This window comes from Marmota marmota, unplaced genomic scaffold, assembly GCF_001458135.2.
Source record: "Marmota marmota marmota unplaced genomic scaffold, marMar, whole genome shotgun sequence".
NCBI lineage: Eukaryota > Metazoa > Chordata > Mammalia > Rodentia > Sciuridae > Marmota > Marmota marmota.
Window position 1 is genome coordinate 803,527 of NW_026000052.1, and position 13,337 is coordinate 816,863.

A 13,337-nucleotide genomic window follows, 5' to 3' on the forward strand; every position below is an offset into this window, starting at 1 on the left:
TTGATGGGGTCTTTTCTGGACGTCCCCCCTGGGTCTGGCTGCCATGGCTTCTCACCCCTGCTGGAAAGGGCTAGGGTTTGAGAATGCACTGCCCCTCAGGACTTGTGGTGGAGACGGTACAGTGAGGAGGGTCCAGGGGCGGGGGCCATGAGGCTGGGGAGGCATCCTGAGGTCCCCTCCTGTAGAATCAGCTGAAGAGACTCACAGACCTGGGGGATGAGGAGGACGTCTGGAAGCAGGGCCTGGCCAGAGCAGGTGGAGCCCAGTGGCCGAGAGGGGCATGGTCAGCATGGGAGATTTGGCTCTGCAGGACAGCCAGCCCAGGACTTGGGAAGGCACAGTCTCCAGCTCCAGACAGAACCTGCAGGATGGGCCGTGGGTGCTGGGGTGCTGTGGGTGCCATGCCTCTGTGGGGCGGGGTGGTGTGTTCTGGGGCAGCTCCCACCAGGGGCCAGAAGAGCCTGGGAAGGAGCAAGCCCTGTGTGACCCCACGGCCTTCACCTTATCCCCACAGCCAGCCCCGTTCCTGCAGGCCCCGCTGAGGCTGCGTCCCTAAGAGCCGTGATGGTAAGTGTGTGCGGACCCTGCTGCCTGGAGACACAGAAATGGGCAGGTGACCCTGTGATGCGTCATGTGGGACATGGGATAGTGAAAAAAGAGCTTGTGATCCTGGCTCACTGCATCCAGGTGACTCACAAGGACTCGGTGACCTGGCACTGCTGAGAGGGAGCCTGCAATTCCATGAATCCTGAATTGGGAGAGACACGGGACTGTGTGGTCAGCACAGTGGCTTCCACATCTCTGGATGTCAGTAAACTCCTGCCTCCAACTCACCCAAAGATCTAAGCCCAGGTCTGTAGTTGAATGGCCGCCATCCTCACAGCCAACACAGAGGGCAGGTAGTGTGATTGCTCACCTCCACCTCTCTGTGAATTGACTTGTGTTGGCATCTCCTGTGACCAAAGTCACCCACAATGGCAGGGCACTCCCACACGAGGTGGCTCAGCTGGATCCTGAAACAGGTCTGCCTCCCTCCCTCCCTGGCTGTGGCAGGCCCCTGCACCCAGTGGGAATGTCTCACTCCCTCCCTGGCTGTGGCAGGTCCCTCCCCACCGTGGGTCTGTCTCCCTCCCTCCCTCCCTGTGACAGGTCCCTCCCCACAGTTTGTCTGTCTCACTGCCTGCCTGGATGTGTCTGGTCCCTCCCTACAGTGGGTCTGTGTCATTGCCTTCCTGGTTTGGGCAGGTCACTCTGCTCTGCATTTCTCTCTCACTGATGGCAGCGCCTTGGCCAGGTCCCTCCTGTCTTCTTGGTGGTCAGTTTGTTTCCAGGCCATCTCTGGTCAGGGCGTCATGCAGCAGAGCGTGTTGTGGCCCGCAGGCTGCCTGGTGTCTTGGTGCAGTAACTGGAGGACTTTGACTCCCAGATCCAGGGCTTGCAGAAGGGGTAGGCTCTGAAGGGCTCTGAGCTGGTGGTGAAGCTCCCTGGCCACGTGCGGAGACATTGGGCCACAAAAAGTGGCAGGTGCATGTGGTTTGGGCGGAGTAGCCAGGTTGTGTGTCCACCGCTGTGGTGTCCTTGTCACGAGTCCTGGGGCGGTCCAGGGCAGGGCCACTGCTTCTGGTGCAAATCTCAAGCTCCTGGCGGTTGTCAAGCACCTGGGCCAGTGTGAGCTTGGCGGTCAGGCGCTGCTGGGGACTGGAGCCCTGAGGATGGGGTCTTGGGCCATTGTGATAGGCCTGAGGTGGGGCAGGAGTCTGCTCAGACCCTGCAGGGCAGCAGCTATGGGACCCTAGGCAGAGCAATGGAGAGCTCCCAGGAGAGGTGGAGGAAGAGGAGGCGGGGTCCTGGGCAGGTGGCCACCCCTCGGCAGGAGAGGGCAGGTCCAGAGCCAGGCTGGGTAGGCCTGGAAGGATGTCTCGTGGTGGGCTCGGCCCTGGTGGCCTGCAGCCTGGGCTGTGCTACTCCTGATCCTCACTGTCCCTGTGGAGGTTTGTGATCCCTCTGCCTTCTCAGTCTCAGGTGCCCATCTGGGTCACCATCTGGGTCAGGGCTGGGGTTAAGGTAGGGTTAGGTTGTGTCATTGGTCATTTAGGTTATGATTACATATCGGGTTCGTTCTGGCTCTGGTTAAGTAATGTTAGTGTTTGGGTTAGTTTAGGCTAGGGAACCGTTAGGTCTGGGTCAGGGTTAGTATTAGGTCACTTTAGGGTTAGCTCTTAGCATGGGATTAGGGTTAGGAGAAGTTGGAGTTACGTTTAGGTTAGGTTGGGTGTGTTTTATCTTTGGGTCAGGTAAGGGTTAATGTTAGGTTAGGCTTAGGTTTCGGTTAGTTTAGGGTTTGGGTTAGGTTTGATAGGGTTATTGTTATGTCTAGGTCAGGGTTTGGATTAGGTTACATTAAGGTTAGGTGTTTGTCAGCATTAGGGTTAGGGTTTGGTCGATTTTTAGTTAGGTTTATATTGGTTTAGCACAGATATTTTTACTTTTTAGGTAGAATTAGGTTAAGTTTGGGTTTGGGTTAGTGTAGGTTGGAATTACAGTTTGGTCCATGTCAGGGTTAGGTTTATGCTACATTAGCATTAATTTTGGAGTTAGGGTTAGAGTCAAGTTAAATTAGAGTTAGATTTAGGTCAGGTGTGTCATGGTGAGGTTATGATTAGGTTGGTGTTAGGTAGGTTTGTGGTTAGGTGAGGTTTGGCTTATGATTAGTTTTAAGTTAGGGTTAGAGTTAGTTCTGCTAAATTAGGTTTAGGGAGGGTTAGGTTAATGTTAGAGTTAGGGTTGGATAAGTGAGGTTAGGGTTAGGTAAAGGTTATGTTCAGCATTAGGGTTAGGTGTAGGTTGGGGTTTGGTCACTATTAGGCTAAGTCATGTTCAGGTTTTGTTAGGGTTGGTAGGTAGTAGAGCAGGGATAGGCTGGGTTCAGGGAGGGGACAGGTTTGTTTGGTTGGGTACTCTGGCGTAGTTCATACTGCTTCTCCTCTTGAACACCCCTTGAGGGTGGAATTGAGTCATTGACATGGGGAGAGACCTGGTCAGGGACCCGCATCCTGGCTTGCCACAGAGATGGGTTCGGTGGACTCTTGTGCGTGAGCGTTGGTGTTCACATGGTGGAAGGATGTCTCGTGGTGCGCTCGGTCCGTGACCTGCAGCCTGGGCTGTGCTAGTTCTGATCCTCACTGTCCCTGTGGAGGTTTGTGATCCCTCTGCCTTCTCAGTCTCGGGTGCACATCTGGGTACTTCAGCCTTCCTGGGCCCACCCAACCTAGCTTGGTACTGCCCAGCCCTGCCTGGGCCCTGCCTGGGCTCAGTAGGACTATTGATTTTTCTTTTGGATGGTGAGCCAGGAATGTGTCATTGAGCAGGTGGGTCTGGTGACCCCCAGGTGGCTGGGAGCAGTGAGGATAGAGGGATTGTGTGGGCTTCAGAGTCCAGAGCCCACAGGTCTTCAGGGGTATGCTCTGACCACCAGGAAAGAGGCAGCAGCTGAGATCTTCCCAAATGAGGGTCCAGCCTCTAGTGCGTGATTCCCAGGCTGGGGTCGGTGTGAGGCTTGTGGGGTGTCCTGAGGAGGTAGGTCTTGGGGTCAGTGCCAGGAAAGGGCTGCGTGGATAAGCAGGGACACAGGGGTCCACTCAGAGGGCCCCAGCTCTGTGCTGGGGAGAAGCACAGGCCATAAGGACTGATCCTGCTGGTGCTGGCTCTATGGCAGTGAGCACATCCGCATCCCCGTGGCCGTGTCCGCAGCCCCTGCCCACCTCTGCCTCCATGGAGTCCCCGCTCTCGACTGGCACCTAACCGCAGCCACCTGAGTCCCCGGTACCTGGCTCGGCTCCAGGGGCCCCTTGCTGGGAGCGCCACAGCTCTGTGGTTCCCAGGGTCTGTGCGACTCCTCCACTCACCAGCAGGTGGACCTTCAGGTCAGTTCTGCCATCTGCCAATCTCAAATGAGTTCCTCTATGGTCCGCGCCCAGGTAGTTAGCAAGTTCCTGGGGACCTGCCTGGAGCCGCACCGCTGGACCCAGGCAGACAGCTCCCTGGCATCTGAAGGTCCTTCTGCTCCTTCTCTGACCCTCCTGCTGTGGGCTGAGCCTGCCCTGTGCTGCCCCTGGTCCCAGATGCCTCCTCTCTGCTCACTTCTCCCTTCACGGTCCACACCTGCTGTCTCCATCCTCAGTGCTCCGTCAGCCCACTGTGGTAGTCACCTGGGTGGCCCCTTTCCTAGAGCAGAGTCCATCAGCCTCACTCCAGCCATCCCCCTGCCCCGTGTTCTGAGTGACTTGGCCAAGAGCACCCAGCAGCCAGGGTTGAGGGCCTTGACCTTCTAGGGAAAGACCCCCTGCCCTTCTGAGCCTGGGTGACAATGTCTGCCTGTAGCATCTACGGCTGCCCTGTGGGGGTGTCCACTTCCTGGGGCTCAGAGGGGTGCTGGTCCCCTCTAGCTGTTCCTAGCCTTCTGGGGGAGCAGGCAGTGCCGAGGCCCAGCCGGTAGCAGCCAGAGACTGTCTCCAGGTCCTGGCCCAGGGGTTCCTGCCAGCTGGAGGTCACAGCATAACACAGCTCCCCTCCGTGGGGGGCTCCTCGGGGGTCCCTCCCCCATCCCCCTGGGCCCATGTCCAGCTGCACTCCTCTGTGTGGACATCTTGGAGACCGCAGTTCACCTCTGCGCGAAGACCACCCAGGAGGACAAGGTGCGTCCTTCCTGGACTCTGTCTCTCAGATGAGACGGGAAGGGAGGAAGTCTTTTCCACCCTGGGGACTGAATCCAGGGGTGCTCTACTGAGCCACACCCCAGCCCTTTATGTCTTTATTTCAAGACAGGGTCTCGCTAAGTTGCCCGGGCTGGCTTTGAACCTGTGGTACTCCGGCCTCAGTCTCCTGAGACTCTGGGATCACAGGTGTGTGTCACCACACCAGCATGGGAGGAAGGATCTTATCAGACGTGTTCCCAGATTCTGCAACATGGAGGCCTGTCTTTTGGACATTCAGGGTGGGGTCCTGGGCCACAGAGGGGATCACACACAAGTAAGCAGGGGGCGTCCAGACAGGCCAGAGGAGCACCTTCCACACTTTTCCGTCCTGGGAACTGTGTTTCTTGCCATGTTCCTAAAGGCCTGGAGAAGGCCCGCAGTGCGGCCAGTGCCTGCAGACACAGGGTGGGGCCTGGGTGGGCAGAAGGCAGGCTCCTTCCTGGCGCTAAGCCGCAGGCATGTCCCCACTGGTGCACCTCTCAGTCCCACCTGGGCGGCCACCTGCAGGACGTCGCCACGGCTCAGGACGGAGGTTCAGTGGCAGGTGTCCACACTGGCAAAGCTGTTGCAGCAGAGGCTGCCCGGGACGGCCCTGTTGACAGTGACACTGGCTGGTTTTTATCTGCAGGTGGCAGCCGTGGGAGCCGGAGACCAACGTGGGTTCTCTGATTTTCTCTTCCAGCTCCTGTGTCCTGCATCTTCAGCTCAGAGACTGGAAAGTAAGCGAGACACATTTTCCGGTTTGGTTTCTTTCATCTGCTGCTTGTTGGACAGAGATGGCTGGGCTGCCATGTGCCCAGGTCCTGTCCAGCAGAGATGGTGGGCCTGCCACCGGGCTGAGCTGCTCTGCGGGTGAAGGCACTTTGTCTGGCCTATAGAACGAGCCCCCGTCTTATGACCACTGCCCTGGGGACCTTGGGGCACAGCAGAGCAGGGGCGACTCTCAGCAGCACTCAGTTTCAGGAGGCGCGTCCAGTGGCGGCACAGTGACAGTTACCTTCTGAACAGACTAGATTCCAACCCTCTGTGTGGTTGGGGAAGGCTTCCCGGGGGCTTTGAGAGGGGGACAGAATGACAATGAGCGTTTGTGTCTCTGCAGTTCCAGGAGGAAGCTGGCAGGGGCTCACCGCCATGGACAACCCAGTGGCTCGACTCCTGGTCAGCCGGAGGACAGGTGGGAGGGGCAGGGGAGGGGCTTTCCTGGAGCCAAGGGGTCCTTTAAACTGCAGCACTGTCTGCAGGCGCAGCCCTGCCCAGGACCAGCCCAGGTCATCTCGAGGCACCCTGCCCAGCTCAGGGACTCCACGCCACCTGACCAGGCCTCTGTGGCTCCTAGGCTTGCCCAGGTGGGTGGGGGAGGACACCTGGCCAAGTCTCTGCCGGTGCATGTGACTCTCACCCTCCAGCTTACCCTGAATATCCACCTTCAGGCATGGGCTGCCCAAGTCAAACACGTGCCCTGGTGTAAGGATGGCCTTAACTTAACAAGGGCCTTGGCCTAAGTAACTCCATTTTAAAATAAAACTGCAGTCCTCACTGGGCACAGCCCACGGAGCCCTCCAATATTGTCATCAGGCATAGCCTGATAAAACAAGCCACTTTCCACAACCCTGATAAAACTCAGAGTGAAGTCACTGTCATTTGCCTTCACCCTGATAAAGGCAGAGGTGAGAGACGAGGACGGAAACCACCTGACCAGACGTCCCGACCCCAGAATGAAAGATGTCCCTGAGAAACCGGTAATGGCTAATAGGGATTGGAGGGGCAAGTAGAAACCCCAAAATTCAGCATAAATGATGGGGCAAATGAACAGACACTCAGCCAGCCCACACTGATGCCCACATGCGGAGAGCCTGGTGAGGACCTGGACTGACACCCCAGCTCTCCCCATCACCTGCCTGATGCTCTCCAACTCCACAGCCACATCTTGGCCCCCGCAAGAGCGGTGCCAGCTCCACACCAGGAGAGGCCTCTATGGGTTCCTGACCTGATCACTGTGGTCTCAGTGAGTGGGCATCTGCTGGACTTAAGGCTTAAGACTCGAGACTCGAGATGGCACTTGAGTTTAGCGAGCAGAGGGAATGTCTGTCGTGGCCTGTCGTGATCAGGCGTTTGCAGTGCTTAGAATTAACTTAGAATGTTTTTGCCTTGAATTGATTACGTCTGTTGCAGTGCCCAGCATTAAGGATTCCTATTTTCTTGATTAAGAACCTACAGAGTGGAATTGTATTGAGTGACCTGAGTGAATAAAGCATTGAAAGGACAGAAGCACACGGACTTTCTTTATTTCTCCCCTCAACGGCATGCGTCGCACCTTGGGTTGGTCCACCAGGTTCTGGGTTCTGTGCGGGCCTGTCGTGTCCCGGGCTTGGGCTTGGCCTGCACATGCCAGCAACTCCCCCAGCTGGACACGCTCTCAGGATGGGCCATGAGGAGGCTGTGGGAGTAGCCAACGAGGGGCCCACTGCCCCTGAGGGACACCTTCCCAGGCCACTGCCCCTGTGGGACCCTTTCCTTGACCCCTTCCTACAGCAAGAGCTCAGGACATGGTCTGGCACCTGGGGGACCCCAGGAAAAGGGGATGCCGAGTTGAGGGGTACCCAGGGTGTGAAGTGCATGTCCCTCTGCCCCTCCTCAGAGTCTGAGTGCTGAGGCTGTGGGGAGGCCTGGGTCAGAAGCTGCCTCTGCAGATGCTGAAGGCCGGGTGAGAACTTGGGACTTTTGGAATCTCTGTGGGTGCTGAGTCTCCTGGGTAAGCCCAGAAGTTTCTGAGAGGAAGACTGGTTCCTGAAGTCATGGACTGGGCTGTCCTGAGCCCTGCCTGCAGCACCTGGCTGGAGCAGTCTGTGGGAGCCCTGGGAGCAGTGGGGCCTGTGGCGTGGGAAGAGGCTGCTTCGCCCAGGTGGCTGAGTGGCTGTGAGCCCAGGTGGCTACAGGAGGCCTGGGGCTTCCAGGTGCCTTGAGCTGTGCAGGTCCCCATGTGCAGCCAGAGGCACCATGAGGTCAGGGTCCAGCTCCGGGCACGCCTGCCCTGTGTAGGGAGACCTGCCCTCCACCATCTCAGGGTCCGAGGCTGAGTCCACTTCAGGGACAGAGCTGCCTGTGGCACTGCCCTGCCACTGGGGCTGAGGCCTCAAGGGTCACCTTGCCCTCCCCGACCTGGCCGACCGCCTGGCCTCTTGTGGCTGGGGAGAGTGCTGAGGAACTGGGGCAGCTGAACTAGGGACACTGCGGGCTACAGGGTCCGCTGCCCCTGTGGCACGAGGCCATCCTGGAGTTGCAAGGGCGGCCGGCCTGCGGGCGCAGGAGGCAGAAGGCGGCTAGCCTCTCGGCCTTCTGTTGCAGTCCAGCCTTTCAAAGAGTGTCTGGGCTGCTGAATGTGCCTCCCTCACTTGGAGGCAGGCGTCCGGACACAAAGGGAGCTCTGTCCCGCACAGGCCCCTTCTGCGAAGAAAAGCCATTGTCCCGTGGGCCGCCCGGCAGGCGGTGCATGGTCCACTGCCCACCGCCGCGGCCGAGGGGCCGCATTCAGCCTGTCCGCTCGGATTAGCAGGGCCTGCAACTCAGGGCTGCGATATTTCATGTCGAAGGCGGGGTGGCTCTGGGCAGGGTGAATGCCTGCTCTTGTCTGCTGAGTTATTTTATTGACATTTTTTAAACAGCTTATCAAGGTAAAAAGATAGCTTTGCTTAAAAAAAAAGAAAAAGAAAAGAAAAGAAAAAACAGCTTCCCTTGGCCCTAGGCCCAGTGCAGAAGTGGAGGCTGGGAGCGTGCTGAGGTCCTCGGCCAGCCTAGGCACCTGCCCAGCCCTCCTGGCCCTTGGGGTGGGGTCCCAGGGGCTGCAGGAGGCTATTCCTCAGAGCCACCACCCACGCCTCTTTGGGTTTTCTTGCTTGCTTTCCCCAAAACCACAGCTTGGGCCTGTCTGACAGCGGTTTCTGGCCCCAGCCTGCCCCGCTGTGGGATAGCCTGGCGTCCCTTTTAGTAGATGTGGCCCATGCTTTGGGGCAGCAGGGGTCAGGAAAGCCCCTTTTGCCCCAGGCCTGAGCTCTCTCCTCTTTGGTGTCTGGAGCCCCTCCCTGCCTTCCACTGGGTCTGCTCCCGGGGCCAGGTACGGGGGCCACTCGCCTGCCTTCCTGCACCCTCTGGCCTGCTGGTCTCCCTCATGTCCAAGCAGCCTGGCCTGCTGTGAACTCAGAAGGTCTGGCAGAAGTGACCAGAGACCCATTCTGAGCCAGTCCTGACAATGGTGAGAGGCCACTCAGAGCCCCCCAAACCTGGAGCCGGCACAGCCAGTGGGCATCCCTGGGAGGAGGTGCTGCTGCTGCCCATGTCACACAGGACACTCAGGCTGCCCAATGAGGCAAGGGCACCTGGGCACGGCTGGGTTGGCTGGGCGGGCTCCTTCCTCACCTGGCTGCTGGGCTCTAGAAACCCTGGGGCTGCAGCCACAAGATGTGAGCAGAATGGGTTGGTCCCCAGGCAGGCCAGCCACAGTCCATTAAGGCCACCTGGCCACCAGAGGGCACCCTAGTGCATGAGAGCTCCTGCCCAGCCCCACCAGAAAGGCGGGAAACCTGGCCGACTGTGCTCTGGGGGTCCCCGGAGAAGGGGGGGAGCTGGACAATGTCCTGGGTGGCCAGCCTCTCAGCCCACTGACAGGCATGGCCTGAGGCACCCTGGCCATCCCCCAAGTCAGGGGACAGTACTTGTAACAGGTGGAGCAGTGGGGGGCCCCCAGGCCTCTGGCCCTCCCCTGTGCCCCGTCCTGAGGGTGTAGGGCCCCTGCCTGGCTCCGCCTGACCCTGACAGCCTAGTCAAGGAGCTGCCCTCTGACCATGGCCTGTGAGGGGCTGCTGATCCAGGAGAGAAGCCCCCACCCACGGCGAAGCGGCAGGTGTGGCTACTGGCCCTGTGCCCTCCCCCACCGACCCCTCCCCACACCCCGCCCTCCCCGCCCCTGCCCAGGCCCTGGCCCCANGAGGACCCCTGGCCTGCCAGAGAGCTGACCACAGCACCCCAGGAGGGAAGAGCAGAGCTGGACACGCATGTCCCCCTGGGCAGGGGAGACTTGGCCTCGGCTGTGAGCACACTGTGCAGGGCCTGGCCAGCCCAAGGCTCCTGGACCCAGGCCAGCCTGGAGGCGCTGGGTCAGAGCAGAGTGGAGCCCCCCGCCTGGAGCCCCCACCCCCTGCGCCCAGGCTGGAGGCTGAAGCAGCTTTTCCCAGGCCGCTATTTTGGTCCCTTCTGAGAGCCGCGGGGGGCGGGCCGAGCGGCCGCCGTTCGCTGGCTATTTTCGCTCATAATGGGAGCCCGATCTGTGGGGATTATTAATAGCAGCTCGGGCCTGCAGTACGTGCCGCCGGGCAGGGCCCCGGGTCGGCCTGGGGAGTTCTGAACGCCCAGCAACCACAGCAGGAAGCCCACCAGGTTTGGGGGGCTGCCTCTCATGTACCCCTCTCCATGTGACGTGGCCTTGGGCTGCAGGTAGACTCTCGGCCTCCCTCCAGCCGCTCCTCCTGCTGGGCTGGCCTCTGGCACAGGAAAGTGCCCAGCGGGCCTGGGTTCCCTGTCGTGGCCCTGTCCCTGGGCCCCTCCCAGCCCCTGGTAATCTCCCCTGGGTGTTGCCAGGCAACCTTGGGGGTGGGATGCTGCCCCACAACTGGACACTGAAGGTAAAGGTCTTTCTCATGCAGCCTGTTAGGTCCACATTTGGATAAAGCCCAGGTCCCCCCGCACCTCTGATGGGGCTGGGGGAGGGGGCCTGGAGGAGGCCTGGAGACCTGTGGGCGCTCAGCCTGACCTAGAGTGGACCCATCAGCCTCTGGCCCACGGCGCCACCCTCAGGTGCAGCAGGGCATGCAGGGCCCCTGAGGCCTGTTCCAGAAGCCCCAGAACTTCAGGTGGGCTGCGCACCCTGCCCTGGAACAGGGTGCCAGGTGCTTCACTGGACCCTACCCATGTGCTCCTGGGGCCTCCCCTGCTGCCTCCCACACACCCCGTCCCTGAGCCATCGGAGCAGGAGACACAGTCCCTCCCCCACAGTCTCACCGGGAACCATGAGGAGACATGAAGACCTTGAGGCCATCATGACCAGTGTCCACAGGGATTGCAGATCCATCCTGGCCTGCACCAGGGTGGAGACTGAGGGCTGCAGTAGCCAGAAACTCTGGGGTCAGGGGCTGGGGCTCTTCGTCCTGGTCCTGCCCTGCAGACGGCCCCAGCTGGATTGGGCTCTGCGTAGCCTGTGTGTGGCCATCTTGGGGAGTGTCAGGATGGCCTGAGGCCTGAGCCTAAGCACCTCCATTTTACAACTCCAGTTTGGAACCTGCGTCTCACCAGGTGCCCACGGAGCCCTCCAGGATGGCCCTCAGGCACAGACAAGTCACTTCTCCCACCCCGACAGGCCCAGAGTGAGTCTCTGTCATGTTGAGGGGGAGAAGCAAGAAAATCAGGGTGGGGACCACCAGACCAGATGCTTTAACCTCAGGATGAATGACATCACTGAGAGACCCGGTGGCAACTGATAGGGATTGAAAGGGGGGGTCAGAAGCCCCCAAATTTTGTATAAACGATGAAGCAAATGAACAGACACCCAGCCGCCGACACTGAGGCCCACAAGCCTGAGAGCCTGACGAGGACCTGGACTGACGTCCCAACGCTCGTCATCTGCCTGATCCTCTGCGTGGTCCTCTCCGCTCCAACTCTACAGCAGCCTCTGGACCCTGGTGAGAGCAGCAACTTCTCCCTACAGCCCCCTCCTCAGCCAGCCGCCTGCTCCGTCCCAGGAGAAGCCTGCCTTGGTTCCTGACCTGATCACCTCCGTCTGAGTGAGTGGGCATCTGGGGACTTAGAGCCTAAGGCTGGAGACTTTAGACCTGGCACTTGAGTTTGGCATACAGAGGGAATGTCTGTCATTAGGCTGTCATGATTAAGTGTGTTTGCAGGCTTAGAATTAATTAATCTAGGATGGTTTGCTGTGAATTAATTAATCTAGGATTGTTTGCTGTGGATTGATGATGTCCATTGCAGTGCCCAGCGTTAAGGATTGCCGTTTTCTTGATTAAGAACCTACGAGTGAAATTGTATTGAGCGAGTTGAGTGAATAAAGCATTGACTAGGGCAGAAGCGAGTGGACATTCTTTATTTCTCCCCCTGGACTGCATAGGTCACACCTTTTGCCCATCGCGACAGGGAGGGGGCAAAAATGGGTCTCCTGTAGGACCCCGGGGGGGGGCTCTGTTGACGTGGCTCTTGCTGGGGAGCGTCCCAGCCTCCCAGGGCTGCGTGTGCATGCTGTGGTGTGAGCACATGTGTTGGTGCTCCTCACAGTGCGAGGGACATGTCTTGGCCACCAAGCCACTGAGGGGTTGTTGGTGAGCAGGGTGGCTGGCAGCTCCACTCTTGGGGCCTTTGTTGTGGGGATGAGCTTGACCACAGGGCCTGCTGGGGACAAGGCTGGGAGTGCTGGCTGGGGAGAGGTTGGTGAAGGGTGGCCGGCTGTGGGCTGTCCTGGACCTTCTTTCTCAGGCTCCATGTGCAGGGTGACTCAGTCCTGGCTGTGGTCCTAGCACCCACTGCTGCGCCAGGACAAGTCGAAGGGTGTGGTACGGAGTGGCCAGGTTCCCAGGCCTCCAGAGGAGGCTACTGGCCTTCATGCACTCTGCCTGCCCTTGAGACCAGTGAGCCCCACGGAGTGCCCAGGATCCAGGCAGGACCTTGGCAGGGCCGGTGGCAGCTGCCCCGGGGGCTCTTGGTGTCTGGCTAGGGCTGCCACCACTGCAGGCAGGAGGACCTTGCCGGGGGTGGTGTGCAGCTCTCCCCACGGCGGCTGCTTCCGGACAGCCCCAGAGCCTGCGCTTACCTCTTCCTCTTCCTTCCTTCCCTCCTTCAGTCACCTGATAAGCTCCCCAGAGCACCTCCTGTGTGGGATCTGGCCAGATGTTCCAGAGAAGGAGCAAAGAGCCAATAGGGAAGCCGCGGGAGAGGTGGCATGGGTTTAGTTGTGCATGGAGGCTCGGCTGATGGCCTAGCATCCCCCAGTGCTCTGACAAGGCCTGGGTCAGTGCTGCCCACCCGCTGTGACTGACAGCCAGCCCAGTGCTGGGGGTGGGGGGCACCAAGCACAGAAACACCCCTGCTCGGAGCAGTTACCTGGGCTGAGAACTCACGGCCCAAAGGTGCTCGAGGGAAGCAGGGACTTCACGGTGTGCCCGGCCAGCCAAGGGAAGGGGGTGATGGGGTTTCAAGTCGCCCAAGGAAGTGACTGACTCCCGCACAGATCATCAGAAAGGCTAAGGAAGACAAAATCCAGACTGCCAGTGTCGGGAGGGGCCCGCCAGGGGTGCCAGGAAGGCACTGGTCCTTTGCGGGTGAGACACCATTTACTAGAACTGACGCTTGGAAAAGGAAAATCTGAACAGTCCTGTGTCGACTACACGTTGAATCCAGAGACGGAAACTGCTGGGGCTGGGGACACAGCTCAGCTGGTGGAGGGCTGGCCTCGCATGCACAAGGCCCTGGGCTCCGTCCCAGCACCACACACACACACACACACAAAAAAAAAAAAAAAAAAAAAAAAAA

General features: G+C 59.4%; 1 long non-coding RNA gene across 1 annotated transcript; it reads right to left on the reverse strand.

Annotated features, from left to right (window-relative positions):
* Window positions 1–11,880: 11,880 nt before the first annotated feature.
* Window positions 11,881–13,323, reverse strand: LOC125619713. The gene is made up of 2 exons (XR_007351236.1): window positions 12,909–13,323; window positions 11,881–12,687 (listed from the first exon to the last, which is right to left on the reverse strand). It is a non-coding gene; the product is annotated as an uncharacterized LOC125619713 (long non-coding RNA).
* Window positions 13,324–13,337: the final 14 nt, after the last annotated feature.